The sequence below is a fragment of the Lithobates pipiens genome, unplaced genomic scaffold (assembly GCF_037356315.1).
Source record: "Lithobates pipiens isolate NorthernLeopardFrog02 unplaced genomic scaffold, aLitPip1_a1.2 Scaffold_30, whole genome shotgun sequence".
In the NCBI taxonomy this organism is placed as follows: Eukaryota; Metazoa; Chordata; class Amphibia; order Anura; family Ranidae; genus Lithobates; species Lithobates pipiens.
The window spans coordinates 177,167,900-177,188,814 of record NW_027507791.1 but is presented as its reverse complement, the minus strand read 5'-3'; the positions used below and the strand labels follow the sequence as shown (position 1 = coordinate 177,188,814).

Sequence of the window (20,915 nt, the reverse complement as noted above, 5' to 3'; positions counted from 1 at the left end):
TCGCCAAAGCCAACGACATAATGGAAAAAAGCCTACGGCACCTGGTATTTCCAGGTGGTCTCCCATCCAGGTACTAACCAGGCCCGACTCTGCTTAGCATCTGAGATCTGACGAGATCGAGCGCATTCAGGGTGATGTGGCCGTAGGGGATCTTGCACCCTACTTACAACTCTCTTGACAAAAGCCAAGGTGGTCTCCTCGGGCAATCGAGAAGAAAAATACAGCAGGTCGCCAAAGCCAACAACATAGTGGAAAAAAGCCTACGGCACTTGGTATTCCCAGGCGGTCTCCCATCCAGGTACTAACCAGGCCCGACCCTGCTTAGCATCCGAGATCAGACGAGATCGAGCGCATTCAGGGTGATGTGGCCGTAGGCAATCTTGCACTCTACTTACAACTCTCTTGACAAAAGCCAAGGTGGTCACCTCGGGCAATCGAGAAGAAAAATACAGCAGGTCGCCAAAGCCAACAACATAATGGATAAAAGCCTACGGCACCTGGTATTCCCAGGCGGTCTCCCATCCAGGTACTAACCAGGCCCGACCCTGCTTGGCATCCGAGATCAGACGAGATCGAGCGCATTCAGGGTGATGTGGCCGTAGGCAATCTTGCACTCTACTTACAACTCTATTGACAAAAGCCAAGGTGGTCACCTCGGGCAATCGAGAAGAAAAATACAGCGGGTCGCCAAAGCCAACAACATAATGGATAAAAGCCTACGGCACCTGGTTTTCCCAGGCGGTCTCCATATCCAGGTACTAACCAGGCCGGACCCTGCTTAGCATGCGAGATCAGATGAGATCGAGCGCATTCAGGGTGATGTGGCCGTAGGCGATCTTGCACCCTACTTACAACTCTCTTGACAAAAGCCAAGGTGGTCATCTCGGGCAATCGAGAGGAAAAATACAGCAGGTCGCCAAAGCCAACAACATAATGGAAAAAAGCCTACGGCACCTGGTATTCCCAGGCGGTCTCCCATCCAGGTACTAACCAGGCCTGACCCTGCTTAGCATCCGAGATCAGACATGATCGAGCGCATTCAGGGTGATGTGGCCGTAGGTAAGTTTGTACCCTACTTACAACTCTCTTGACAAAAGCCAAGGTGGTCACCTCGGGCAATCGAGAGGAAAAATACAGCAGGTCGCCAAAGCCAACAACATAATGGAAAAAAGCCTACGGCACCTGGTATTCCCAGGCGGTCTCCCATCCAGGTACTAACCAGGCCCGACCCTGCTTAGCATCTGAGATCTGATGAGATCGAGCGCATCCAGGGTGATGTGGCCGTAGGGGAACTTGCACCCTACTTACAACTCTCTTGACAAAAGCCAAGGTGGTCACCTCGGGCAATCGAGAGGAAAAATACAGCAGGTCGCCAAAGCCAACAACATAATGGAAAAAAGCCTACGGCACCTGGTATTCCCAGGCGGTCTCCCATCCAGGTACTAACCAGGCCTGACCCTGCTTAGCATCCGAGATCAGACAAGATCGAGCGCATTCAGGGTGATGTGGCCATAGGCAATTTTGCACCCTACTTACAACTCTCTTGACAAAAGCCAAGGTGGTCACCTCGGGCAATAGAGAGGAAAAATACAGCAGGTCGCCAAAGCCAACAACATAATGGAAAAAAGCCTACGGAACTTGGTATTCCCAGGCGGTCTCCCATCCAGGTACTAACCAGGCCCGACCCTGCTTAGCATCCGAGATCAGACGAGATCGAGTGCATTCAGGCTGTTGTGGCTGGAGGCGACCTTGCACCCTACTTACAACTCTCTTGACAAAAGCCAAGGTGGTCACCTCGGGCAATCGAGAGGAAAAATACAGCAGGTCGCCAAAGCCAACAACATAATGGAAAAAAGCCTACGGCACCTGGTATTCCCAGGCGGTCTCCCATCCAGGTACTAACCAGGCTCGACCCTGCTTAGCATCCGAGATCGAGCGCTTTCAGGGTGATGTGGCTGCAGGTGATCTCGCACCCTACTTACAACTCTCTTGACAAAAGCCAAGGTGGTCACCTCGGGCAATCGAGAGGAAAAATACAGCAGGTCGCCAAAGCCAACAACATAATGGAAAAAAGCCTACGGCACCTGGTATTGCCAGGCGGTCTCCCATCCAGGTACTAACCAGGCCCAACCCTGCGTAGCATCCGAGATCAGACGAGATCGAGCGCATTCAGGGTGATGTGGCTGTTGGCGATCTTGCCCCCTACTTACAACTCTCTTGACAAAAGCCAAGGTGGTCACCTCGGGCATTCGAGAGGAAAAATACAGCAGGTCGCCAAAGCCACCAACATAATGGAAAAAAGCCTACGGCACCTGGTATTCCCAGGCGGTCTCCCATCCAGGTACTAACCAAGCCCGACCCTGCTTAGCATCCGAAATCAGACGAGATCGAGCGCATTCAGGGTGATGTGGCCGTAGGGGATCTTGCACACTACTTACAACTCTCTTGATAAAAGCCAAGGTGGTCACCTCGGGCAATCGAGAGGAAAAATACAGCAGGTCGCCAAAGCCAACAACATAATGGAAAAAACCTACGGCACCTTGTATTCCCAGGCGGTCTCCCATCCAGGTACTAACCAGGCCCGACCCTGCTTAGCATCCGAGATCAGACGAGATAGAGCGCATTCAGGGTGATGTGGCCGTAGGCAATTTTGCACCCTACTTACAACTCTCTTGACAAAAGCCAAGGTGGTCACCTCGGGCAATAGAGAGGAAAAATACAGCAGGTCGCCAAAGCCAACAACATAATGGAAAAAAGCCTACGGCACCTGGTATTCCCAGGCGGTCTCCCATGCAGGTACTAACCAGGCCCGACCCTGCTTAGCATCCGAGATCAGACGAGATCGAGTGCATTCAGGGTGTTGTGGCTGTAGGCGACCTTGCGCCCTACTTACAACTCTCTTGACAAAAGCCAAGGTGGTCACCTCGGGCAATAGAGAGGAAAAATACAGCAGGTCGCCAAAGCCAACAACATAATGGAAAAAAGCCTACGGCACCTGGTATTCCCAGGCGGTCTCCCATGCAGGTACTAACCAGGCCCGACCCTGCTTAGCATCCGAGATCAGACGAGATCGAGTGCATTCAGGGTGTTGTGGCTGTAGGCGACCTTGCGCCCTACTTACAACTCTCTTGACAAAAGCCAAGGTGGTCACCTCGGGCAATAGAGAGGAAAAATACAGCAGGTCGCCAAAGCCAACAACATAATGGAAAAAAGCCTACGGCACCTGGTATTCCTAGGCGGTCTCCCATCCAGGTACTAACCAGGCCCGACCCTGCTTAGCATATGAGATCAAACGAGATCGAGCGCATTCAGGGTGATGTGGCCGTAGGCGATCTTGCACCCTACTTACAACTCTCTTGACAAAAGCCAAGGTGGTCACCTCGGGCAATCGAGAGGAAAAATACAGCAGGTCGCCAAAGCCAACAACATAATGGAAAAAAGCCTACGGCACCTGGTATTCCCAGGCGGTCTCCCATCCAGGTACTAACCAGACCCGACCCTGCGTAGCATCCGAGATCAGACGAGATCGAGCGCATTCAGGGTGATGTGGCTGTAGGCGATCTTGCACCCTACTTACAACTCTCTTGACAAAAGCCAAGGTGGTCACCTCGGGCAATCGAGAGGAAAAAAATACAGCAGGTCGCCAAAGCCAACAACATAATGGAAAAAAGCATACGGCACCTGGTATTCCCAGGCGGTCTCCCATCCAGGTACTAACAAGGCCCGACCCTGCTTAGCATCCGAGATCAGACGAGATCGAGCGCATTCAGGGTGATGTAGCCATAAGCAATCTTACACCATACTTACAACTCTCTTGACAAAAGCCAAGTTGGTCACCTCGGGCAATCGAGAGGAAAAATACAGCAGGTCGCCAAAGCCAACAACATAATGGAAAAAAGCCTACGGCACCTGGTATTCCCAGGCGGTCTCCCATTCAGGTACTAACCAGGCCCGACCCTGCATAGCATCCGAGATCAGACGAGATCGAGCGCATTCAGGGTGATGTGGCTGTAGGCGATCTTGCACCCTACTTACAACTCTATTGACAAAAGCCAAGGTGGTCACCTCAGGCAATCGAGAGGAAAAATACAGCAGGTCGCCAAAGCCAACAACATAAGGGAAAAAAGCCTACTGCACCTGGTATTCCCAGGCGGTCTCCCATCCAGGTACTAACCAGGCCCGACCCTGCTTGGCATCCGAGATCAGACGAGATTGAGCGCATTCAGGGTGATGTGGCCGTAGGCAATTTTGCACCCTACTTACAACTCTCTTGACAAAAGCCAAGGTGGTCACCTCGGGCAATCGAGAGGAAAAATACAGCAGGTCGCCAAAGCCAACAACATAATGGAAAAAAGACTACGGCATCTGGTATTCCCAGGCGGTCTCCCATCCAGGTACTAACCAGGCCCGACCCTGCTTAGCATCCGAGATCAGACGAGATCGAGCGCATACAGGGTGATGTGGCCGCAGGCAATCTTGCACCCTACTTACAACTCTCTTGACAAATGCCAAGGTGGTCACCTCGGGCAATCGAGAGGAAAAATACAGCAGGTCGCCAAAGCCAACAACATAATGGAAAAAAGCCTACGGCACCTAGTATTCCCAGGCGGTCTCCCATCCAGGTACTAACCAGGCCCGACCCTGCTTAGCATCCGAGATCAGATGAGATCGAGCGCGTTCAGGGTGATGTGGCTGTAGGCGATCTTGCATCCTACTTACAACTCTCTTGACAAAAGCCAAGGTGGTCACCTCGGGCAATCGAGAGGAAAAATACAGCAGGTCGCCAAAGCCAACAACATAATGGAAAAAAGCCTACGGCACCTGGTATTCCCAGGCTGTCTCCCAGCCAGGTAGTAACCAGGCCCGACCCTGCTTAGCATCTGAGATCAGACGAGATCAAGCGCATTCAGGGTGATGTGGCCGTAGGCGATCTTGCACCCTACTTACAACTCTCTTGACAAAAGCCAAGGTGGTCACCTCGGGCAATCGAGAGGAAAAATACAGCAGGTCGCCAAAGCCAACAACGTAATGGAAAAAAGCCTACGGCACCTGGTATTCCCAGGCGGTCTCCCATTCAGGTACTAACCAGGCCCGACCCTGCTTAGCATCCGAGATCAGACGAGATCGAGCGCATTCAGGGTGATGTGGCCGTAGGCGATCTTGCACCCTACTTACAACTCTATTGAGAAAAGCCAAGGTGGTCACCTCGGGCAATCGAGAGGAAAAATACAGCAGGTCGCCAAAGCCAACAACATAATGGAAAAAAGCCTACGGCACCTGGTATTCCCAGGAGGTCTCCCATCCGGGTACTAACCAGGCCCAACCCTGCTTAGCATCCGAGATCAGACGAGATTGAGCGCATTCAGGGTGATGAGGCCGTAGGCGATCTTGTACTCTACTTACAACTCTCTTGACAAAAGCCAAGGTGGTCACCTCGGGCAATCGAGAGGAAAAATACAGCAGGTCGTCAAAGCCAACAACATAATGGAAAAAAGCCTACGGCACCTGGTATTCCCAGGCGGTCTCCCATCCGGGTACTAACCAGGCCCGACGCTGCTTAGCATCTGAGATCAGACGAGATCGAGCCCATTCAGGGTGATGTGGCCGTAGGTGATCTTGCACCCTACTTACAACTCTCTTGACAAAAGCCAAGGTGGTCACCTCGGGCAATCGAGAGGAAAAATACAGCAGGTCGCCAAAGCCAACAACATAATGGAAAAAAGCCTACGGCACCTGGTATTCCCAGGCTGTCTCCCAGCCAGGTACTAACCAGGCCCGACCCTGCTTAGCATCTGAGATCAGACGAGATCAAGCGCATTCAGGGTGATGTGGCCGTAGGCGATCTTGCACCCTACTTACAACTCTCTTGACAAAAGCCAAGGTGGTCACCTCGGGCAATCGAGAGGAAAAATACAGCAGGTCGCCAAAGCCAACAACATAATGGAAAAAAGCCTACGGCACCTGGTATTCCCAGGCGGTCTCCCATCCAGGCACTAAACAGGCCCGACCCTGCTTAGCATCCGAGATCAGACGAGATCGAGCGCCTTCAGGGTGATGTGGCCGTAGGCGATCTTGCACCCTACTTACAACTCTATTGACAAAAGCCAAGGTGGTCACCTTGGGCAACAGAGAGGAAAAATACAGCAGGTCGCCAAAGCCAACAACATAATGGCCAAAAGTCTACAGCACCTGGTATTCCCAGGCGGTCTCCCATCCAGGTTCTAACCAGACCCGACCCTGCTTAGCATCCGAGATCAGACGAGATCGAGCGCATTCAGGGTGATGTGGCCATAGGCAATCTTGCACCCTACTTAACACTCTCTTGACAAAAGCCAAGGTGGTCACCTCGGGCAATCGAGAGGAAAAATACAGCAGGTCGCCAAAGCCAACAACATAATGGAAAAAAAGGATACGGCACCTGGTATTCCCAGGCCGTCTCCCATCCAGGTACTAACCAGGCCCGACCCTGCTTAGCATCCGAGATCAGACGAGATCAGACGAGATCAAGCGCATTCAGGGTGATGTGGCCGTAGGCGATCTTGCGCCCTACTTACAACTCTCTTGACAAAAGCCAAGGTGGTCACCTCGGGCAATCGAGAGGAAAAATACAGCAGGTCGCCAAAGCCAACAACATAATGGAAAAAAGCCTACGGCACCTGGTATTCCCAGGCGGTCTCCCATCCAGGCACTAAACAGGCCCGACCCTGCTTAGCATCCGAGATCAGACGAGATCGAGCGCATTCAGGGTGATGTGGCCGTAGGCGATCTTGCACCCTACTTACAACTCTATTGACAAAAGCCAAGGTGGTCACCTCGGGCAACAGAGAGGAAAAATACAGCAGGTCGCCAAAGCCAACAACATAATGGCCAAAAGTCTACAGCACCTGGTATTACCAGGCGGTCTCCCATCCAGGTTCTAACCAGGCCCGACCCTGCTTAGCATCCGAGATCAGACGAGATCGAGCGCATTCAGGGTGATGTGGCCATAGGCAATCTTGCACCCTACTTAACACTCTCTTGACAAAAGCCAAGGTGGTCACCTCGGGCAATCGAGAGGAAAAATACAGCAGGTCGCCAAAGCCAACAACATAATGGAAAAAAAGGATACGGCACCTGGTATTCCCAGGCCGTCTCCCATCCAGGTACTAACCAGGCCCGACCCTGCTTAGCATCCGAGATCAGACGAGATCAGACGAGATCAAGCGCATTCAGGGTGATGTGGCTGTAGGCGATCTTGCACCCTACTTACAACTCTCTTGACAAAAGCCAAGGTGGTCACCTCGGGTAATCGAGAGGAAAAATACAGCAGGTCGCCAAAGCCAACAACATAATGGAAAAAAGCCTACGGCACCTGGTATTCCCAGGCGGTCTCCCATCCAGGTACTAACCAGGCCCGACCCTGCTTACAATCCGAGATCAAGCGCATTCAGGGAAATGTGGCCGTAGGCAATCTTACACCTTACTTACAACTCTCTTGACAAAAGCCAAGGTGGTCACCTCGGGCAATCGAGAGGAAAAATACAGCAGGTCGCCAAAGCCAACAACATAATGGAAAAAAGCCTACGGCACCTGGTATTCCCAGGCGGTCTCCCATCCGGGTACTAACCAGGCCCGACCCTGCTTAGCATCACAAGATCAGACGAGATCGAGCGCATTCAGGGTGATGTGGCCGTAGGCGATCTTGCACCCTACTTACAACTCTCTTGACAAAAGCCAAGGTGGTCACCTCGGGCAATCGAGAGGAAAAATACAGCAGGTCGCCAAAGCCAACAACATAATGGAAAAAAGCCTACGGCACCTGGTATTCCCAGGCGTTCTCCCATCCTGGTACTAACCAGGCCTGACCCTGCTTAGCATCCGAGATGGAGCGCATTCAGGGTGATGTGGCCGTAGGCAATCTTGGATTATATTACAACTATCTTGACAAAAGCCAAGGTGGACACCTCGGGCAATCGAGAGGAAAAATACAGCAGGTCGCCAAAGCCAACAACATAATGGAAAAAAGCCTACAGCACCTGGTATTCCCAGGCGGTCTCCCATCCAGGTACTAACCAGGCCCGACCCTGCTTAGCATCCGAGATCAGACGAGATCGAGCGCATTCAGGGTGATGTGGCCGTAGGCGATCTTGCACCCTACTTACAACTCTCTTGACAAAAGCCAAGGTGGTCACCTCGGGCAATCGAGAGGAAAAATACAGCAGGTCGCCAAAGCCAACAACATAATGGAAAAAAGCCTACGGCACCTGGTATTCCCAGGCGGTCTCCCATCCGGGTACTAACCAGGCCCGACCCTGCTTAGCATCCGAGATCAGACGAGATCGAGCGCATTCAGGGTGATGTGGCCGTAGGCGGTCTTGCACCCTACTTACAACTCTCTTGACAAAAGCCAAGGTGGTCACCTCGGGCAATCGAGAGGAAAAATACAGCAGGTCGCCAAAGCCAACAACATAATGGAAAAAAGCCAACGGCACCTGGTATTCCCAGGCGGTCTCCCATCCTGGTACTAACCAGGCCTGACCCTGCTTAGCATCCGAGATGGAGCGCATTCAGGTTGATGTGGCCGTAGGTGATCTTGGATTATATTACAACTATCTTGACAAAAGCCAAGGTGGACACCTCGGGCAACTGAGAGGAAAAATACAGCAGGTCGCCAAAGCCAACAACATAATGGAAAAAAGCCTACAGCACCTGGTATTCCCAGGCGGTCTCCCATCCAGGTACTAACCAGGCCCGACCCTGCTTGGCATCCGAGATCAGACGAGATCGAGCGCATTCAGGGTGATGTGGCCGTATGCAATCTTGCATCCTACTTAAAACTCTCTTGACAAAAGCCAAGGTGGTCACCTCGGGCAATCGAGAGGAAAAATACAGCAGGTCGCCAAAGCCAACAACATAATGGCCAAAAGCCTACGGCACCTGGTATTCCCAGGCGGTCTCCCATCCGGGTACTAATCAGGCCCAACCCTGCTAAGCATTCGAGATCAGACGAGATCGAGCGCATTCAGGGTGATTTGGCCGTAGGCAATCTTGCACCCTACTTAAAACTCTCTTGACAAAAGCCAAGGTGGTCACCTCGGGCAATCGAGAGGAAAAATACAGCAGGTCACCAAAGCCAACAACATAATGGAACAAAGCCTACAGCACCCGGTATTCCCAGGCGGTCTTCCATCCAGGTACTAACTAGGCCCGACCCTGCTTAGCATCCGAGATCAGACAAGATCGAGCGCATTCAGGGTGATGTGGCCGTAGGCGGTCTTGCACCCTACTTACAACTCTCTTGACAAAAGCCAAGGTGGTCACCTCGGGCAATCGAGAGGAAAAATACAGCAGGTCGCCAAAGCCAACAACATAATGGAAAAAAGCCTACGGCACCTGGTATTCCCAGGCGGTCTCCCATCCAGGTACTAACCAGGCCCGACCCTGCTTAGCATCCGAGATCAGACGAGATCGAGCGCATTCAGGGCGATGTGGCCGTAGGCGATCTTGCACCCTACTTACAACTCTCTTGACAAAAGCCAAGGTGGTCACCTCAGGCAATCGAGAGGAAAAATACAGCAGGTCGCCAAAGCCAACAACATAATGGAAAAAAGCCTACGGCACCTAGTTTTTCCAGGCGGTCTCCCATCCAGGTACTAACCAGGCCCGACCCTGCTTAGCAACCAAGATCAGGCGAGATCGAGCGCATTCAGGGTGATGTGGCCGTAGGCAATCTAGCACCCTACTTACAACTCTCTTGACAAAAGCCAAGGTGGTCAGCTCGGGCAATCGAGAGGAAAAATACAGCAGGTCGCCAAAGCCAACAACATAATGGCCAAAAGCCTACGGCACCTGGTATTCCCAGGCGGTCTCCCATCCAGGTACTAACCAGGCCCGACCCTGCTTAGCATCCGAGATCAGACGAGATCGAGCGCATTCAGGGTGATGTGGCCGTAGGCGATCTTGCGCACTACTTACAACTCTCTTGACAAAAGCCAAGGTGGTCACCTCGGGCAATCGAGAGGAAAAATACAGCAGGTCGCCAAAGCCAACAACATAATGGAAAAAAGCCTACGGCACCTGGTATTCCCAGGCGGTCTCCCATCCAGGTACTAGCCAGGCCCGACCCTGCTTAGCATCCGAGATCAGACGAGATCAGACGAGATCAGACGAGATCAAGCGCATTCAGGGAGATGTGGCTGTAGGCGATCTTGCACCCTACTTACAACTCTCTTGACAAAAGCCAAGGTGGTCACCTCGGGCAATCGAGAGGAAAAATACAGCAGGTCGCCAAAGCCAACAACATAATGGAAAAAAGCCTACGGCACCTGGTATTCCCAGGCGGTCTCCCATCCAGGTACTAACCAGGCCCAACCCTGCTTAGCATCCGAGATCAGACGAGATCGAGCGCATTCAGGGTGATGTGGCCGTAGGTGATCTTGCACCCTACTTACAACTCTCTTGACAAAAGCCAAGGTGGTCACCTCGGGCAATCGAGAGGAAAAATACAGCAGGTCGCCAAAGCCAACAACATAATGGAAAAAAGCCTACGGCACCTGGTATTCCCAGGCGGTCTCCCATCCAGGTACTAACCAGGCCCGACCCTGCTTAGCATCCGAGATCAGACGAGATCAAGCGCATTCAGGGTGATGTGGCCGTAGGCAATCTTACACCTTACTTACAACTCTCTTGACAAAAGCCAAGGTGGTCACCTCGGGCAATCGAGAGGAAAAATACAGCAGGTCGCCAAAGCCAACAACATAATGGAAAAAAGCCTACGGCACCTGGTATTCCCAGGCGGTCTCCCATCCGGGTACTAACCAGGCCCGACCCTGCTTAGCATCACGAGATCAGACGAGATCGAGCGCATTCAGGGTGATGTGGCCGTAGGCGATCTTGCACCCTACTTACAACTCTCTTGACAAAAGCCAAGGTGGTCACCTCGGGCAATCGAGAGGAAAAATACAGCAGGTCGCCAAAGCCAACAACATAATGGAAAAAAGCCTACGGCACCTGGTATTCCCAGGCGGTCTCCCATCCTGGTACTAACCAGGCCTGACCCTGCTTAGCATCCGAGATCAGACGAGATCAAGCGCATTCAGGGTGATGTGGCCGTAGGCGATCTTGCACCCTACTTACAACTCTCTTGACAAAAGCCAAGGTGGTCACCTCGGGCAATCGAGAGGAAAAATACAGCAGGTCGCCAAAGCCAACAACATAATGGAAAAAAGCCTACGGCACCTGGTATTCCCAGGCGGTCTCCCATCCGGGTACTAACCAGGCCCGACCCTGCTTAGCATCCAAGATCAGACGAGATCGAGCGCATTCAGGGTGATGTGGCCGTAGGCGGTCTTGCACCCTACTTACAACTCTCTTGACAAAAGCCAAGGTGGTCACCTCGGGCAATCGAGAGGAAAAATACAGCAGGTCGCCAAAGCCAACAACATAATGGAAAAAAGCCAACGGCACCTGGTATTCCCAGGCGGTCTCCCATCCTGGTACTAACCAGGCCTGACCCTGCTTAGCATCCGAGATGGAGCGCATTCAGGGTGATGTGGCCGTAGGCGATCTTGGATTATTTTACAACTATCTTGACAAAAGCCAAGGTGGTCACCTCGGGCAATCGAGAGGAAAAATACAGCAGGTCGCCAAAGCCAACAACATAATGGAAAAAAACCTACGGCACCTGGTATTCCCAGGCGGTCTCCCATCCAGGTACTAACCAGGCCCGACCCTGCTTAGCATCCGAGATCAGACGAGATCAAGCGCATTCAGGGTGATGTGGCCGTAGGCGATCTTGCACCCTACTTACAACTCTCTTGACAAAAGCCAAGGTGGTCACCTCAGGCAATCAAGAGGAAAAATACAGCAGGTCGCCAAAGCCAACAACATAATGGAAAAAAGCCTACGGCTCCTGGTATTTCCAGGCGGTCTCCCATCCAGGTACTAACCAGGCCCGACCCTGCTTAGCATCCGAGATCAGACGAGATCGAGCGCATTTAGGGTGATGTGGCCGTAGGCGATCTTGCACCCTACTTACAACTCTCTTGACAAAAGCCAAGGTGGTCACCTCGGGCAATCGAGAGGAAAAATACAGCAGGTCGCCAAAGCCAACAACATAATGGAAAAAAGCCTACGGCACCTGGTATTCCCAGGCGGTCTCCCATCCAGGTACTAACCATGCCCGACCCTGCTTAGCATCCGAGATCAGACGAGATCGAGCGCATTCAGGGTGATGTGGCCCTAGGTGATATTGCACCCTACTTACAACTCTCTTGACAAAAGCCAAGGTGGTCACCTCGGGCAATCGAGAGGAAAAATACAGCAGGTCGCCAAAGCCAACAAGATAATGGAAAAAAGCCTACGGCACCTGGTATTCCCAGGCGGTCTCCCATCCAGGTACTAACCAGGCCCGACCCTGCTTAGCATCCGAGATCAGACGAGATCGAGCGCATTCAGGGTGATGTGGCCGTAGGCAATCTTGCTCCCTACTTACAACTCTCTTGACAAAAGCCAAGGTGGTCACCTCGGGCAATAGAGAGGAAAAATACAGCAGGTCGCCAAAGCCAACAACATAATGGAAAAAAGCCTACGGCACCTGGTATTCCCAGGCGGTCTCCCATTCAGGACCTAACAAGGCCCGACTCCTGCCTAGCATCCGAGATCAGACGAGATCGAGCGCATTCAGGGTGATGTGGCCGTAGGCGATCTTGCACCCTACTTACAACTCTCTTGACAAAAGCCAAGGTGGTCACCTCGGGCAATCATGAGGAAAAATACAGCAGGTCACCAAAGCCAACAACATAATGGAAAAAAAGCCTACGGCACATGGTATTCCCAGGCGGTCTCCCATCCAGGTACTAACCATGCCCTACCCTGCTTAGCATCCGAGATCAGACGATATCGAGCGCATTCAGGGTGATGTGGCCGTAGGCAATCTTGCACCCTACTTACAACTCTCTTGACAAAAGCCAAGGTGGTCACCTCAGGCAATCGAGAGGAAAAATACAGCAGGTCGCCAAAGCCAACAACATAATGGAAAAAAGCCTACGGCACCTGGTTTTTCCAGGCGGTCTCCCATCCAGGTACTAACCAGGCCCGACCCTGCTTAGCAACCAAGATCAGACGAGATCGAGCGCATTCAGGGTGATGTGGCCGTAGGCAATCTAGCACCCTACTTACAACTCTCTTGACAAAAGCCAAGGTGGTCAGCTCGGGCAATCGAGAGGAAAAATACAGCAGGTCGCCAAAGCCAACAACATAATGGCCAAAAGCCTACGGCACCTGGTATTCCCAGGCGGTCTCCCATTCAGGTACTAACCAGGCCCGACCCTGCTTAGCATCCGAGATCAGACGAGATCGAGCGCATTCAGGGTGATGTGGCCGTAGGCGATCTTGCTCCCTACTTACAACTCTCTTGACAAAAGCCAAGGTGGTCACCTCGGGCAATCGAGAGGAAAAATACAGCAGGTCGCCAAAGCCAACAACATAATGGAAAAAAGCCTACGGCACCTGGTATTCCCAGGCGGTCTCCCATGCAGGTACTAACCAGGCCCGACCCTGCTTAGAATCAGAGATCAGATGAGATCGAGCGCATTCAGGGTGATGTGGCCGTAGGCAATCTTACATCTTACTTACAACTCTCTTGACAAAAGCCAAGGTGGTCACCTCGGGCAATCGAGAGGAAAAATACAGCAGGTCGCCAAAGCCAACAACATAATGGAAAAAAACCTACGGCACCTGGTATTCCCAGGCGGTCTCCCATCCAGGTACTAACCAGGCCCGACCCTGCTTAGCATCCGAGATCAGACGAGATCAAGCGCATTCAGGGTGATGTGGCCGTAGGCGATCTTGCACCCTACTTACAACTCTCTTGACAAAAGCCAAGGTGGTCACCTCAGGCAATCAAGAGGAAAAATACAGCAGGTCGCCAAAGCCAACAACATAATGGAAAAAAGCCTACGGCTCCTGGTATTTCCAGGCGGTCTCCCATCCAGGTACTAACCAGGCCCGACCCTGCTTAGTATCCGAGATCAGACGAGATGGAGCGCATTCGAGGTGATGTGGCCATAGGCAATCTAGCACCCTACTTACAACTCTCTTGACAAAAGCCAAGGTGGTCAGCTCGGGCAATCGAGAGGAAAAATACAGCAGGTCGCCAAAGCCAACAACATAATGGAAAAAAGCCTACGGCACCTGGTATTCCCAGGTGGTCTCCCATCCAGGTACTAACCAGGCCCGACCCTGCTTAGCATCCGAGATCAGACGAGATCGAGCGCATTTAGGGTGATGTGGCCGTAGGCGATCTTGCACCCTACTTACAACTCTCTTGACAAAAGCCAAGGTGGTCACCTCGGGCAATCGAGAGGAAAAATACAGCAGGTCGCCAAAGCCAACAACATAATGGAAAAAAGCCTACGGCACCTGGTATTCCCAGGCGGTCTCCCATCCAGGTACTAACCATGCCCGACCCTGCTTAGCATCCGAGATCAGACGAGATCGAGCGCATTCAGGGTGATGTGGCCCTAGGTGATCTTGCACCCTACTTACAACTCTCTTGACAAAAGCCAAGGTGGTCACCTCGGGCAATCGAGAGGAAAAATACAGCAGGTCGCCAAAGCCAACAACATAATGGAAAAAAGCCTACGGCACCTGGTATTCCCAGGCGGTCTCCCATCCAGGTACTAACCAGGCCCGACCCTGCTTAGCATCCGAGATCAGACGAGATCGAGCGCATTCAGGGTGATGTGGCCGTAGGCAATCTTGCACCCTACTTACAACTCTCTTGACAAAAGCCAAGGTGGTCACCTCGGGCAATCGAGAGGAAAAATACAGCAGGTCGCCAAAGCCAACAACATAATGGAAAAAAGCCTACGGCACCTGGTATTCCCAGGCGGTCTCCCATTCAGGACCTAACAAGGCCCGACTCCTGCCTAGCATCCGAGATCAGACGAGATCGAGCGCATTCAGGGTGATGTGGCCGTAGGCGATCTTGCACCCTACTTACAACTCTCTTGACAAAAGCCAAGGTGGTCACCTCGGGCAATCATGAGGAAAAATACAGCAGGTCACCAAAGCCAACAACATAATGGAAAAAAAGCCTACGGCACATGGTATTCCCAGGCGGTCTCCCATCCAGGTACTAACCATGCCCTACCCTGCTTAGCATCCGAGATCAGACGATATCGAGCACATTCAGGGTGATGTGGCCGTAGGCAATCTTGCACCCTACTTACAACTCTCTTGACAAAAGCCAAGGTGGTCACCTCGGGCAATCGAGAGGAAAAATACAGCAGGTCGCCAAAGCCAACAACATAATGGAAAAAAGCCTACGGCACCTGGTATTCCCAGGCGGTCTCCCATCCAGGTACTAACCAGGCCCGACCCTGCTTAGCATCCGAGATCAGACGAGATCGAGCGCATTCAGGGTGATGTGGCCGTAGGCGATCTTGCAACCTACTTACAACTCTCTTGACAAAAGCCAAGGTTGTCACCTCGGGCAATCGAGAGGAAAAATACAGCAGGTCGCCAAAGCCAACAACATACTGGAAAAAAGCCTACGGCACCTGGTATTCCCAGGCGGTCTCCCATCCTGGTACTAACCAGGCCTGACCCTGCTTAGCATCCGAGATGGAGCGCATTCAGGGTGATGTGGCCGTAGGCGATCTTGGATTATATTACAACTATCTTGACAAAAGCCAAGGTGGACACCTCGGGCAATCGAGAGGAAAAATACAGCAGGTCGCCAAAGCCAACAACATAATGGCCAAAAGCCTACGGCACCTGGTATTCCCAGGCGGTCTCCCATCCAGGTACTAACCAGGCCCGACCCTGCTTAGCATCCGAGATCAGACGAGATCGAGCGCATTCAGGGTGATGTGGCCGTAGGCAACCTTGCACCCTACTTAAAACTCTCTTGACAAAAGCCAAGGTGGTCACCTCGGGCAATCGAGAGGAAAAATACAGCAGGTCACCAAAGCCAACAACATAATGGAAAAAAGCCTACAGCACCCGGTATTCCCAGGCGGTCTTCCATCCAGGTACTAACCAGGCCCGACCCTGCTTAGCATCCGAGATCAGACGAGATCGAGTGCATGCAGAGTGATGTGGCCGTAGGCAATCTTGCACCCTACTTAAAACTCTCTTGACAAAAGCCAAGGTGGTCACCTCGGGCAATCGAGAGGAAAAATACAGCAGGTCACCAAAGCCAACAACATAATGGAAAAAAGCCTACAGCACCCGGTATTCCCAGGCGGTCTTCCATCCAGGTACTAACTAGGCCCGACCCTGCTTAGCATCCGAGATCAGCCGAGATCGAGCGCATTCAGGGTGATGTGGCCGTAGGCTATCTTGCACCCTACTTACAACTATCTTGACAAAAGCCAAGGTGGTCACCTCGGGCAATCGAGAGCAAAAATACAGCAGGTCGCCAAAGCCAACAACTTAATGGAAAAAAGCTTACGGCACCTGGTATTCCCAAGCGGTCTCCCATCCTGGTACTAACCAGGCCCGACCCTGCTTAGCATCCGAGATCAGACGAGATCGAGCGCATTCAGGGTGATGTGGCCGTAGGCGATCTTGCGTCCTACTTACAACTCTCTTGACAAAAGCCAAGGTGGTCACCTCGGGCATTCGAGAGAAAAAATACAGCAGGTCGCCAAAGCCAACAACATAATGGAAAAAAGCCTACGGCACCTGGTATTCCCAGGCCATCTCCCATCCAGGTACTAACCAGGCCCGACCCTGCTTAGCATCCGAGATCAGAAGAGATCGAGCGCATTCAGGGTGATGTGGCCGTAGGCGATCTTGCACCCTACTTACAACTCTCTTGACAAAAGCCAAGTTGGTCACCTCGGGCAATCGAGAGGAAAAATACAGCAGGTCGCCAAAGCCAACAACATAATGGAAAAAAGCCTACGGCACCTGGTATTCCCAGGCGGTCTCCCATCCAGGTACTAACCAGGCCTGACCCTGCTTAGCATCCGAGATCAGACGAGATCGAGCGCATTCAGGGTGATGTGGCTGTAGGCGATCTTGCACCCTACTTACAACTCTCTTGACAAAAGCCAAGGTGGTCACCTCGGGCAATCGAGAGGAAAAATACAGTAGGTCGCCAAAGCCAACAACATAATGGAAAAAAGCCTACGGCACCTGGAATTCCCAGGCGGTCTCCCATCCAGGTACTAACCAGGCCTGACCCTGCTTAGCATCCGAGATCGAGTGCATTCAGGGTGATGTGGCCGTAGGCGATCTTGCACCCTACTTCCAACTCTGTTGACAAAAGCCAAGGTGGTCACCTTGGGCAATAGAGAGGAAAAATACAGCAGGTCCCCAAAGCCAACAACATAATGGAATAAAGCCTACGGCAACTGGTATTCCCAGGCGGTCTCCCATCCAGTTACTAACCAGGCCAGACCCTGCTTAGCATCCGAGATCAGACGAGATCGTGTGCATTCAGGGTGATGTGGCCGTAGGCGATCTTGCACCCTACTTACAACTCTCTTGACAAAAGCCAAGGTGGTCACCTCGGGCAAACGAGAGGAAAAATACAGCAGGTCGCCAAAGCCAACAACATAATGGAAAAAAGCCTACGGCACCTGGTATTCCCAGGCGGTCTCCCATCCAGGTACTAACCAAGCCCGACCCTGCTTAGCATCCGAGATCAGACGAGATCGAGCGCATTCAGGGTGATGTGGCCGTAGGCGATCTTACGCCCTACTTACAACTCTCTTGACAAAAGCCAAGGTGGTCAACTCGGGCAATCGAGAGGAAAAATACAGCAGGTCGCCAAAGCCAACAACATAATGGAAAAAAGCCTATGGCACCTGGTATTCCCAGGCGGTCTCCCATCCAGGTACTAACCAGGCCCGACCCTGCTTAGCATCCGAGATCAGATGAGATCAAGCGCATTCAGGTTGATGTGGCTGTAGGCAATCTTGCACCCTACTTACAACTCTCTTGACAAAAGCCAAGGTGGTCACCTCGGGCAATCGAGAGGAAAAATACAGCAGGTCGCCAAAGCCAACAACATAATGGAAAAAAGCCTACGGCACCTGGTATTCCCAGGTGGTCTCCCATCCAGGTACTAACCAGGCCCGACCCTGCTTAGCATCCGAGATCAGACGAGATCGAGCGCATTCAGGGTGATGTGGCTGTAGGCGATCTTGCACCCTACTTACAACTCTCTTGACAAATGCCAAGGTGGTCACCTCGGGCAATCGAGAGGAAAAATACAGTAGGTCGCCAAAGCCAACAACATAATGGAAAAAAGCCTACGGCACCTGGAATTCCCAGGCGGTCTCCCATCCAGGTACTAACCAGGCCTGACCCTGCTTAGCATCCGAGATCGAGCGCATTCAGGGTGATGTGGCCGTAGGCGATCTTGCACCCTACTTCCAACTCTGTTGACAAAAGCCAAGGTGGTCACCTTGGGCAATAGAGAGGAAAAATACAGCAGGTCGCCAAAGCCAACAACATAATGGAATAAAGCCTACGGCAACTGGTATTCCCAGGCGGTCTCCCATCCAGTTACTAACCAGGCCAGACCCTGCTTAGCATCCGAGATCAGACGAGATCGTGTGCATTCAGGGTGATGTGGCCGTAGGCGATCTTGCACCCTACTTACAACTCTCTTGACAAAAGCCAAGGTGGTCACCTCGGGCAAACGAGAGGAAAAATACAGCAGGTCGCCAAAGCCAACAACATAATGGAAAAAAGCCTACGGCACCTGGTATTCCCAGGCGGTCTCCCATCCAGGTACTAACCAAGCCCGACCCTGCTTAGCATCCGAGATCAGACGAGATCGAGCGCATTCAGGGTGATGTGGCCGTAGGCGATCTTACGCCCTACTTACAACTCTCTTGACAAAAGCCAAGGTGGTCAACTCGGGCAATCGAGAGGAAAAATACAGCAGGTCGCCAAAGCCAACAACATAATGGAAAAAAGCCTATGGCACCTGGTATTCCCAGGCGGTCTCCCATCCAGGTACTAACCAGGCCCGACCCTGCTTAGCATCCGAGATCAGATGAGATCGAGCGCATTCAGGTTGATGTGGCTGTAGGCAATCTTGCACCCTACTTACAACTCTCTTGACAAAAGCCAAGGTGGTCACCTCGGGCAATCGAGAGGAAAAATACAGCAGGTCGCCAAAGCCAACAACATAATGGAAAAAAGCCTACGGCACCTGGTATTCCCAGGTGGTCTCCCATCCAGGTACTAACCAGGCCCCACCCTGCTTAGCATTCGACATCAGACGACATCGAGCGCATTCAGGGTGATGTGGCCGTAGGCGATCTTGCACCCTACTTACAACTCTCTTGACAAAAGCCAAGGTGGTCACCTCGGGCAATCGAGAGGAAAAATACAGCAGGTCGCCAAAGCCAACAACATAATGGAAAAAAGCCTACGGCACCTGGTATTCCCAGGTGGTCTCCTATCCAGGTACTAACCAGGCCCGACCCTGCTTAGCATCCGAGATCAGACGAGATGGAGCGCATTCGGGGTGATGTGGCCGTAGGCGATCTTGCGCCCTGCTTACAACTCTCTTGACAAAAGCCAAGGTGGTCACCTCGGGCAATCGAGAGGAAAAATACAGCAGGTCGCCAAAGCCAACAACATGATGGAAAAAAGCCTACGGCACCTGGTATTCCCAGGCGGTTTCCCATCCAGGTACTAACCAGGCCCGGCCCTGCTTAGCATCCGAGAGCAGACGAGATTGAGCGCATTCAGGGTGATGTGGCCGTAGGCAATCTTGTGCCCTACTTACAACTCTCTTGACAAAAGCCAAGGTGGTCACCTCGGGCAATCGAGAGGAAAAATAGAGCAGGTCGCCAAAGCCAACAACATGATGGAAAAAAGCCTACGGCACCTGGTATTCCCAGGCGGTCTCCCATCCAGGTACTAACCAGGCCCGACCCTGCTTAGCATCCGAGATCAGATGAGATCGAGCGCATTCAGGTTGATGTGGCTGTAGGCAATCTTGCACCCTACTTACAACTCTCTTGACAAAAGCCAAGGTGGTCACCTCGGGCAATCGAGAGGAAAAATACAGCAGGTCGCCAAAGCCAACAACATAATGGAAAAAAGCCTACGGCACCTGGTATTCCCAGGTGGTCTCCCATCCAGGTACTAACCAGGCCCCACCCTGCTTAGCATTCGACATCAGACGACATCGAGCGCATTCAGGGTGATGTGGCCGTAGGCGATCTTGCACCCTACTTACAACTCTCTTGACAAAATCCAAGGTGGTCACCTCGGGCAATCGAGAGGAAAAATACAGCAGGTCGCCAAAGCCAACAACATAATGGAAAAAAGCCTACGGCAACTGGTATTCCCAGGCGGTCTCCCATCCAGGTACTAACCAGGCCCGACCCTACTTAGCATCCGAGATCAGACGAAATCGAGCGCATTCAGGGTGATGTGGCCGTAGGCGATCTTGCACCTTACTTACAACTCTCTTGACAAAAGCCAAGGTGGTCACCTCGGGAAATCGAGAGGAAAAATACAGCAGGTCGCCAAAGCCAACAACATAATGGAAAAAAGCCTACGGCACCTGGTATTCCCAGGTGGTCTCCCATCCAGGTACTAACCAGGCCCGACCCTACTTAGCATCCGAGATCAGACGAGATCGAGCGCATTCAGGGTGATGTGGCCGTAGGCAATCTTGCACCTTACTTACAACTCTCTTGACAAAAGCCAAGGTGGTCACCTCGGGCAATCGAGAGGAAAAATACAGCAGGTCGCCAAAGCCAACAACATAATGGAAAAAAGCCTACGGCACCTGGTATTCCCAGGTGGTCTCCCATCCAGGTACTAACCAGGCCCCACCCTGCTTAGCATTCGACATCAGACGACATCGAGCGCATTCAGGGTGATGTGGCCGTAGGCGATCTTGCACCCTACTTACAACTCTCTTGACAAAAGCCAAGGTGGTCACCTCG

The 20,915-nt window shown here is 52.3% G+C and overlaps 40 non-coding genes and 51 pseudogenes across 40 annotated transcripts; all 91 read right to left on the bottom strand.

Annotated features, from left to right (window-relative positions):
* Positions 1-29: 29 nt before the first annotated feature.
* Positions 30-148, bottom strand: LOC143946187 (5S ribosomal RNA; annotated as a pseudogene).
* A 109-nt stretch (positions 149-257) lies between these two features.
* LOC143951527 (5S ribosomal RNA) lies at positions 258-376 on the bottom strand. The gene has a single exon (XR_013266791.1). It is a non-coding gene; the product is annotated as a 5S ribosomal RNA (ribosomal RNA).
* A 109-nt stretch (positions 377-485) lies between these two features.
* Positions 486-604, bottom strand: LOC143950152 (5S ribosomal RNA). The gene has a single exon (XR_013265581.1). It is a non-coding gene; the product is annotated as a 5S ribosomal RNA (ribosomal RNA).
* A 109-nt stretch (positions 605-713) lies between these two features.
* On the bottom strand, positions 714-833 carry LOC143947894 (5S ribosomal RNA; annotated as a pseudogene).
* Positions 834-942: 109 nt separating this feature from the next.
* Positions 943-1,061, bottom strand: LOC143944763 (5S ribosomal RNA; annotated as a pseudogene).
* A 109-nt stretch (positions 1,062-1,170) lies between these two features.
* LOC143953077 (5S ribosomal RNA) lies at positions 1,171-1,289 on the bottom strand. The gene has a single exon (XR_013268192.1). It is a non-coding gene; the product is annotated as a 5S ribosomal RNA (ribosomal RNA).
* Positions 1,290-1,398: 109 nt separating this feature from the next.
* LOC143943447 (5S ribosomal RNA) lies at positions 1,399-1,517 on the bottom strand (annotated as a pseudogene).
* Positions 1,518-1,626: 109 nt separating this feature from the next.
* On the bottom strand, positions 1,627-1,745 carry LOC143948721 (5S ribosomal RNA; annotated as a pseudogene).
* A 109-nt stretch (positions 1,746-1,854) lies between these two features.
* LOC143948296 (5S ribosomal RNA) lies at positions 1,855-1,963 on the bottom strand (annotated as a pseudogene).
* A 109-nt stretch (positions 1,964-2,072) lies between these two features.
* Positions 2,073-2,191, bottom strand: LOC143946860 (5S ribosomal RNA; annotated as a pseudogene).
* Positions 2,192-2,300: 109 nt separating this feature from the next.
* Positions 2,301-2,419, bottom strand: LOC143954931 (5S ribosomal RNA; annotated as a pseudogene).
* Positions 2,420-2,527: 108 nt separating this feature from the next.
* Positions 2,528-2,646, bottom strand: LOC143945739 (5S ribosomal RNA; annotated as a pseudogene).
* A 109-nt stretch (positions 2,647-2,755) lies between these two features.
* Positions 2,756-2,874, bottom strand: LOC143953922 (5S ribosomal RNA). The gene has a single exon (XR_013268960.1). It is a non-coding gene; the product is annotated as a 5S ribosomal RNA (ribosomal RNA).
* A 109-nt stretch (positions 2,875-2,983) lies between these two features.
* LOC143953921 (5S ribosomal RNA) lies at positions 2,984-3,102 on the bottom strand. Its single transcript, XR_013268959.1, has one exon. It is a non-coding gene; the product is annotated as a 5S ribosomal RNA (ribosomal RNA).
* A 109-nt stretch (positions 3,103-3,211) lies between these two features.
* LOC143954863 (5S ribosomal RNA) lies at positions 3,212-3,330 on the bottom strand (annotated as a pseudogene).
* A 109-nt stretch (positions 3,331-3,439) lies between these two features.
* Positions 3,440-3,558, bottom strand: LOC143944956 (5S ribosomal RNA; annotated as a pseudogene).
* Positions 3,559-3,669: 111 nt separating this feature from the next.
* LOC143944385 (5S ribosomal RNA) lies at positions 3,670-3,788 on the bottom strand (annotated as a pseudogene).
* Positions 3,789-3,897: 109 nt separating this feature from the next.
* On the bottom strand, positions 3,898-4,016 carry LOC143944179 (5S ribosomal RNA; annotated as a pseudogene).
* A 109-nt stretch (positions 4,017-4,125) lies between these two features.
* LOC143944818 (5S ribosomal RNA) lies at positions 4,126-4,244 on the bottom strand (annotated as a pseudogene).
* Positions 4,245-4,353: 109 nt separating this feature from the next.
* Positions 4,354-4,472, bottom strand: LOC143943620 (5S ribosomal RNA; annotated as a pseudogene).
* Positions 4,473-4,581: 109 nt separating this feature from the next.
* LOC143952782 (5S ribosomal RNA) lies at positions 4,582-4,700 on the bottom strand. Its single transcript, XR_013267926.1, has one exon. It is a non-coding gene; the product is annotated as a 5S ribosomal RNA (ribosomal RNA).
* A 109-nt stretch (positions 4,701-4,809) lies between these two features.
* Positions 4,810-4,928, bottom strand: LOC143945167 (5S ribosomal RNA; annotated as a pseudogene).
* Positions 4,929-5,037: 109 nt separating this feature from the next.
* On the bottom strand, positions 5,038-5,156 carry LOC143947649 (5S ribosomal RNA). The gene has a single exon (XR_013265324.1). It is a non-coding gene; the product is annotated as a 5S ribosomal RNA (ribosomal RNA).
* A 109-nt stretch (positions 5,157-5,265) lies between these two features.
* LOC143953503 (5S ribosomal RNA) lies at positions 5,266-5,384 on the bottom strand. The gene has a single exon (XR_013268579.1). It is a non-coding gene; the product is annotated as a 5S ribosomal RNA (ribosomal RNA).
* Positions 5,385-5,493: 109 nt separating this feature from the next.
* Positions 5,494-5,612, bottom strand: LOC143947227 (5S ribosomal RNA; annotated as a pseudogene).
* Positions 5,613-5,721: 109 nt separating this feature from the next.
* Positions 5,722-5,840, bottom strand: LOC143954470 (5S ribosomal RNA). Its single transcript, XR_013269459.1, has one exon. It is a non-coding gene; the product is annotated as a 5S ribosomal RNA (ribosomal RNA).
* Positions 5,841-5,949: 109 nt separating this feature from the next.
* LOC143954041 (5S ribosomal RNA) lies at positions 5,950-6,068 on the bottom strand. The gene has a single exon (XR_013269068.1). It is a non-coding gene; the product is annotated as a 5S ribosomal RNA (ribosomal RNA).
* Positions 6,069-6,177: 109 nt separating this feature from the next.
* On the bottom strand, positions 6,178-6,296 carry LOC143946230 (5S ribosomal RNA; annotated as a pseudogene).
* Positions 6,297-6,406: 110 nt separating this feature from the next.
* Positions 6,407-6,535, bottom strand: LOC143948765 (5S ribosomal RNA; annotated as a pseudogene).
* Positions 6,536-6,644: 109 nt separating this feature from the next.
* On the bottom strand, positions 6,645-6,763 carry LOC143953157 (5S ribosomal RNA). Its single transcript, XR_013268265.1, has one exon. It is a non-coding gene; the product is annotated as a 5S ribosomal RNA (ribosomal RNA).
* A 109-nt stretch (positions 6,764-6,872) lies between these two features.
* On the bottom strand, positions 6,873-6,991 carry LOC143947115 (5S ribosomal RNA; annotated as a pseudogene).
* Positions 6,992-7,101: 110 nt separating this feature from the next.
* Positions 7,102-7,230, bottom strand: LOC143949579 (5S ribosomal RNA; annotated as a pseudogene).
* A 109-nt stretch (positions 7,231-7,339) lies between these two features.
* On the bottom strand, positions 7,340-7,448 carry LOC143949594 (5S ribosomal RNA; annotated as a pseudogene).
* A 109-nt stretch (positions 7,449-7,557) lies between these two features.
* On the bottom strand, positions 7,558-7,677 carry LOC143943906 (5S ribosomal RNA; annotated as a pseudogene).
* A 109-nt stretch (positions 7,678-7,786) lies between these two features.
* On the bottom strand, positions 7,787-7,895 carry LOC143950025 (5S ribosomal RNA; annotated as a pseudogene).
* A 108-nt stretch (positions 7,896-8,003) lies between these two features.
* LOC143944156 (5S ribosomal RNA) lies at positions 8,004-8,122 on the bottom strand. Its single transcript, XR_013265001.1, has one exon. It is a non-coding gene; the product is annotated as a 5S ribosomal RNA (ribosomal RNA).
* Positions 8,123-8,231: 109 nt separating this feature from the next.
* Positions 8,232-8,350, bottom strand: LOC143944852 (5S ribosomal RNA). Its single transcript, XR_013265065.1, has one exon. It is a non-coding gene; the product is annotated as a 5S ribosomal RNA (ribosomal RNA).
* A 326-nt stretch (positions 8,351-8,676) lies between these two features.
* On the bottom strand, positions 8,677-8,795 carry LOC143952810 (5S ribosomal RNA). The gene has a single exon (XR_013267951.1). It is a non-coding gene; the product is annotated as a 5S ribosomal RNA (ribosomal RNA).
* Positions 8,796-8,904: 109 nt separating this feature from the next.
* On the bottom strand, positions 8,905-9,023 carry LOC143951939 (5S ribosomal RNA). Its single transcript, XR_013267164.1, has one exon. It is a non-coding gene; the product is annotated as a 5S ribosomal RNA (ribosomal RNA).
* A 109-nt stretch (positions 9,024-9,132) lies between these two features.
* On the bottom strand, positions 9,133-9,251 carry LOC143944914 (5S ribosomal RNA; annotated as a pseudogene).
* Positions 9,252-9,360: 109 nt separating this feature from the next.
* On the bottom strand, positions 9,361-9,479 carry LOC143954921 (5S ribosomal RNA). The gene has a single exon (XR_013269768.1). It is a non-coding gene; the product is annotated as a 5S ribosomal RNA (ribosomal RNA).
* A 109-nt stretch (positions 9,480-9,588) lies between these two features.
* On the bottom strand, positions 9,589-9,707 carry LOC143946488 (5S ribosomal RNA; annotated as a pseudogene).
* Positions 9,708-9,816: 109 nt separating this feature from the next.
* On the bottom strand, positions 9,817-9,935 carry LOC143952310 (5S ribosomal RNA). Its single transcript, XR_013267500.1, has one exon. It is a non-coding gene; the product is annotated as a 5S ribosomal RNA (ribosomal RNA).
* Positions 9,936-10,044: 109 nt separating this feature from the next.
* LOC143947468 (5S ribosomal RNA) lies at positions 10,045-10,183 on the bottom strand (annotated as a pseudogene).
* A 109-nt stretch (positions 10,184-10,292) lies between these two features.
* On the bottom strand, positions 10,293-10,411 carry LOC143947969 (5S ribosomal RNA). The gene has a single exon (XR_013265353.1). It is a non-coding gene; the product is annotated as a 5S ribosomal RNA (ribosomal RNA).
* Positions 10,412-10,520: 109 nt separating this feature from the next.
* On the bottom strand, positions 10,521-10,639 carry LOC143950259 (5S ribosomal RNA). The gene has a single exon (XR_013265678.1). It is a non-coding gene; the product is annotated as a 5S ribosomal RNA (ribosomal RNA).
* Positions 10,640-10,748: 109 nt separating this feature from the next.
* On the bottom strand, positions 10,749-10,868 carry LOC143953346 (5S ribosomal RNA). The gene has a single exon (XR_013268437.1). It is a non-coding gene; the product is annotated as a 5S ribosomal RNA (ribosomal RNA).
* A 109-nt stretch (positions 10,869-10,977) lies between these two features.
* Positions 10,978-11,096, bottom strand: LOC143952669 (5S ribosomal RNA). The gene has a single exon (XR_013267823.1). It is a non-coding gene; the product is annotated as a 5S ribosomal RNA (ribosomal RNA).
* A 109-nt stretch (positions 11,097-11,205) lies between these two features.
* LOC143951360 (5S ribosomal RNA) lies at positions 11,206-11,324 on the bottom strand. The gene has a single exon (XR_013266640.1). It is a non-coding gene; the product is annotated as a 5S ribosomal RNA (ribosomal RNA).
* A 109-nt stretch (positions 11,325-11,433) lies between these two features.
* Positions 11,434-11,542, bottom strand: LOC143949513 (5S ribosomal RNA; annotated as a pseudogene).
* Positions 11,543-11,650: 108 nt separating this feature from the next.
* Positions 11,651-11,769, bottom strand: LOC143951607 (5S ribosomal RNA). The gene has a single exon (XR_013266863.1). It is a non-coding gene; the product is annotated as a 5S ribosomal RNA (ribosomal RNA).
* A 109-nt stretch (positions 11,770-11,878) lies between these two features.
* On the bottom strand, positions 11,879-11,997 carry LOC143943852 (5S ribosomal RNA; annotated as a pseudogene).
* Positions 11,998-12,106: 109 nt separating this feature from the next.
* Positions 12,107-12,225, bottom strand: LOC143944102 (5S ribosomal RNA; annotated as a pseudogene).
* Positions 12,226-12,334: 109 nt separating this feature from the next.
* LOC143952298 (5S ribosomal RNA) lies at positions 12,335-12,453 on the bottom strand. Its single transcript, XR_013267489.1, has one exon. It is a non-coding gene; the product is annotated as a 5S ribosomal RNA (ribosomal RNA).
* A 109-nt stretch (positions 12,454-12,562) lies between these two features.
* On the bottom strand, positions 12,563-12,682 carry LOC143950022 (5S ribosomal RNA; annotated as a pseudogene).
* Positions 12,683-12,792: 110 nt separating this feature from the next.
* Positions 12,793-12,911, bottom strand: LOC143953270 (5S ribosomal RNA). Its single transcript, XR_013268368.1, has one exon. It is a non-coding gene; the product is annotated as a 5S ribosomal RNA (ribosomal RNA).
* A 109-nt stretch (positions 12,912-13,020) lies between these two features.
* Positions 13,021-13,139, bottom strand: LOC143954846 (5S ribosomal RNA; annotated as a pseudogene).
* A 109-nt stretch (positions 13,140-13,248) lies between these two features.
* Positions 13,249-13,367, bottom strand: LOC143947636 (5S ribosomal RNA). Its single transcript, XR_013265322.1, has one exon. It is a non-coding gene; the product is annotated as a 5S ribosomal RNA (ribosomal RNA).
* Positions 13,368-13,476: 109 nt separating this feature from the next.
* On the bottom strand, positions 13,477-13,595 carry LOC143944273 (5S ribosomal RNA; annotated as a pseudogene).
* Positions 13,596-13,704: 109 nt separating this feature from the next.
* On the bottom strand, positions 13,705-13,823 carry LOC143951606 (5S ribosomal RNA). The gene has a single exon (XR_013266862.1). It is a non-coding gene; the product is annotated as a 5S ribosomal RNA (ribosomal RNA).
* A 109-nt stretch (positions 13,824-13,932) lies between these two features.
* On the bottom strand, positions 13,933-14,051 carry LOC143948825 (5S ribosomal RNA; annotated as a pseudogene).
* A 109-nt stretch (positions 14,052-14,160) lies between these two features.
* Positions 14,161-14,279, bottom strand: LOC143950766 (5S ribosomal RNA). The gene has a single exon (XR_013266102.1). It is a non-coding gene; the product is annotated as a 5S ribosomal RNA (ribosomal RNA).
* A 109-nt stretch (positions 14,280-14,388) lies between these two features.
* LOC143944101 (5S ribosomal RNA) lies at positions 14,389-14,507 on the bottom strand (annotated as a pseudogene).
* A 109-nt stretch (positions 14,508-14,616) lies between these two features.
* LOC143952286 (5S ribosomal RNA) lies at positions 14,617-14,735 on the bottom strand. Its single transcript, XR_013267478.1, has one exon. It is a non-coding gene; the product is annotated as a 5S ribosomal RNA (ribosomal RNA).
* Positions 14,736-14,844: 109 nt separating this feature from the next.
* Positions 14,845-14,964, bottom strand: LOC143950021 (5S ribosomal RNA; annotated as a pseudogene).
* A 110-nt stretch (positions 14,965-15,074) lies between these two features.
* LOC143954683 (5S ribosomal RNA) lies at positions 15,075-15,193 on the bottom strand. The gene has a single exon (XR_013269648.1). It is a non-coding gene; the product is annotated as a 5S ribosomal RNA (ribosomal RNA).
* A 109-nt stretch (positions 15,194-15,302) lies between these two features.
* Positions 15,303-15,421, bottom strand: LOC143952273 (5S ribosomal RNA). Its single transcript, XR_013267466.1, has one exon. It is a non-coding gene; the product is annotated as a 5S ribosomal RNA (ribosomal RNA).
* A 109-nt stretch (positions 15,422-15,530) lies between these two features.
* LOC143949046 (5S ribosomal RNA) lies at positions 15,531-15,639 on the bottom strand (annotated as a pseudogene).
* A 108-nt stretch (positions 15,640-15,747) lies between these two features.
* Positions 15,748-15,866, bottom strand: LOC143952261 (5S ribosomal RNA). Its single transcript, XR_013267455.1, has one exon. It is a non-coding gene; the product is annotated as a 5S ribosomal RNA (ribosomal RNA).
* A 109-nt stretch (positions 15,867-15,975) lies between these two features.
* LOC143952748 (5S ribosomal RNA) lies at positions 15,976-16,094 on the bottom strand. Its single transcript, XR_013267895.1, has one exon. It is a non-coding gene; the product is annotated as a 5S ribosomal RNA (ribosomal RNA).
* Positions 16,095-16,203: 109 nt separating this feature from the next.
* Positions 16,204-16,322, bottom strand: LOC143945220 (5S ribosomal RNA; annotated as a pseudogene).
* A 109-nt stretch (positions 16,323-16,431) lies between these two features.
* LOC143950907 (5S ribosomal RNA) lies at positions 16,432-16,550 on the bottom strand. The gene has a single exon (XR_013266229.1). It is a non-coding gene; the product is annotated as a 5S ribosomal RNA (ribosomal RNA).
* A 109-nt stretch (positions 16,551-16,659) lies between these two features.
* On the bottom strand, positions 16,660-16,778 carry LOC143943760 (5S ribosomal RNA; annotated as a pseudogene).
* A 109-nt stretch (positions 16,779-16,887) lies between these two features.
* LOC143954376 (5S ribosomal RNA) lies at positions 16,888-17,006 on the bottom strand. Its single transcript, XR_013269373.1, has one exon. It is a non-coding gene; the product is annotated as a 5S ribosomal RNA (ribosomal RNA).
* Positions 17,007-17,115: 109 nt separating this feature from the next.
* Positions 17,116-17,224, bottom strand: LOC143947374 (5S ribosomal RNA; annotated as a pseudogene).
* A 109-nt stretch (positions 17,225-17,333) lies between these two features.
* LOC143946627 (5S ribosomal RNA) lies at positions 17,334-17,452 on the bottom strand (annotated as a pseudogene).
* A 109-nt stretch (positions 17,453-17,561) lies between these two features.
* Positions 17,562-17,680, bottom strand: LOC143949860 (5S ribosomal RNA). The gene has a single exon (XR_013265527.1). It is a non-coding gene; the product is annotated as a 5S ribosomal RNA (ribosomal RNA).
* Positions 17,681-17,789: 109 nt separating this feature from the next.
* On the bottom strand, positions 17,790-17,908 carry LOC143945432 (5S ribosomal RNA; annotated as a pseudogene).
* Positions 17,909-18,017: 109 nt separating this feature from the next.
* On the bottom strand, positions 18,018-18,136 carry LOC143951237 (5S ribosomal RNA). Its single transcript, XR_013266528.1, has one exon. It is a non-coding gene; the product is annotated as a 5S ribosomal RNA (ribosomal RNA).
* A 109-nt stretch (positions 18,137-18,245) lies between these two features.
* Positions 18,246-18,354, bottom strand: LOC143947870 (5S ribosomal RNA; annotated as a pseudogene).
* A 109-nt stretch (positions 18,355-18,463) lies between these two features.
* On the bottom strand, positions 18,464-18,582 carry LOC143946626 (5S ribosomal RNA; annotated as a pseudogene).
* A 109-nt stretch (positions 18,583-18,691) lies between these two features.
* On the bottom strand, positions 18,692-18,810 carry LOC143949847 (5S ribosomal RNA). Its single transcript, XR_013265525.1, has one exon. It is a non-coding gene; the product is annotated as a 5S ribosomal RNA (ribosomal RNA).
* Positions 18,811-18,919: 109 nt separating this feature from the next.
* On the bottom strand, positions 18,920-19,038 carry LOC143944238 (5S ribosomal RNA; annotated as a pseudogene).
* Positions 19,039-19,147: 109 nt separating this feature from the next.
* On the bottom strand, positions 19,148-19,266 carry LOC143944748 (5S ribosomal RNA; annotated as a pseudogene).
* Positions 19,267-19,375: 109 nt separating this feature from the next.
* On the bottom strand, positions 19,376-19,494 carry LOC143945612 (5S ribosomal RNA; annotated as a pseudogene).
* A 109-nt stretch (positions 19,495-19,603) lies between these two features.
* LOC143944507 (5S ribosomal RNA) lies at positions 19,604-19,722 on the bottom strand (annotated as a pseudogene).
* Positions 19,723-19,831: 109 nt separating this feature from the next.
* On the bottom strand, positions 19,832-19,950 carry LOC143953447 (5S ribosomal RNA). Its single transcript, XR_013268529.1, has one exon. It is a non-coding gene; the product is annotated as a 5S ribosomal RNA (ribosomal RNA).
* Positions 19,951-20,059: 109 nt separating this feature from the next.
* LOC143944747 (5S ribosomal RNA) lies at positions 20,060-20,178 on the bottom strand (annotated as a pseudogene).
* Positions 20,179-20,287: 109 nt separating this feature from the next.
* LOC143944263 (5S ribosomal RNA) lies at positions 20,288-20,406 on the bottom strand (annotated as a pseudogene).
* A 109-nt stretch (positions 20,407-20,515) lies between these two features.
* Positions 20,516-20,634, bottom strand: LOC143950199 (5S ribosomal RNA). The gene has a single exon (XR_013265624.1). It is a non-coding gene; the product is annotated as a 5S ribosomal RNA (ribosomal RNA).
* Positions 20,635-20,743: 109 nt separating this feature from the next.
* LOC143944746 (5S ribosomal RNA) lies at positions 20,744-20,862 on the bottom strand (annotated as a pseudogene).
* Between the last annotated feature and the right edge of the window lie 53 nt (positions 20,863-20,915).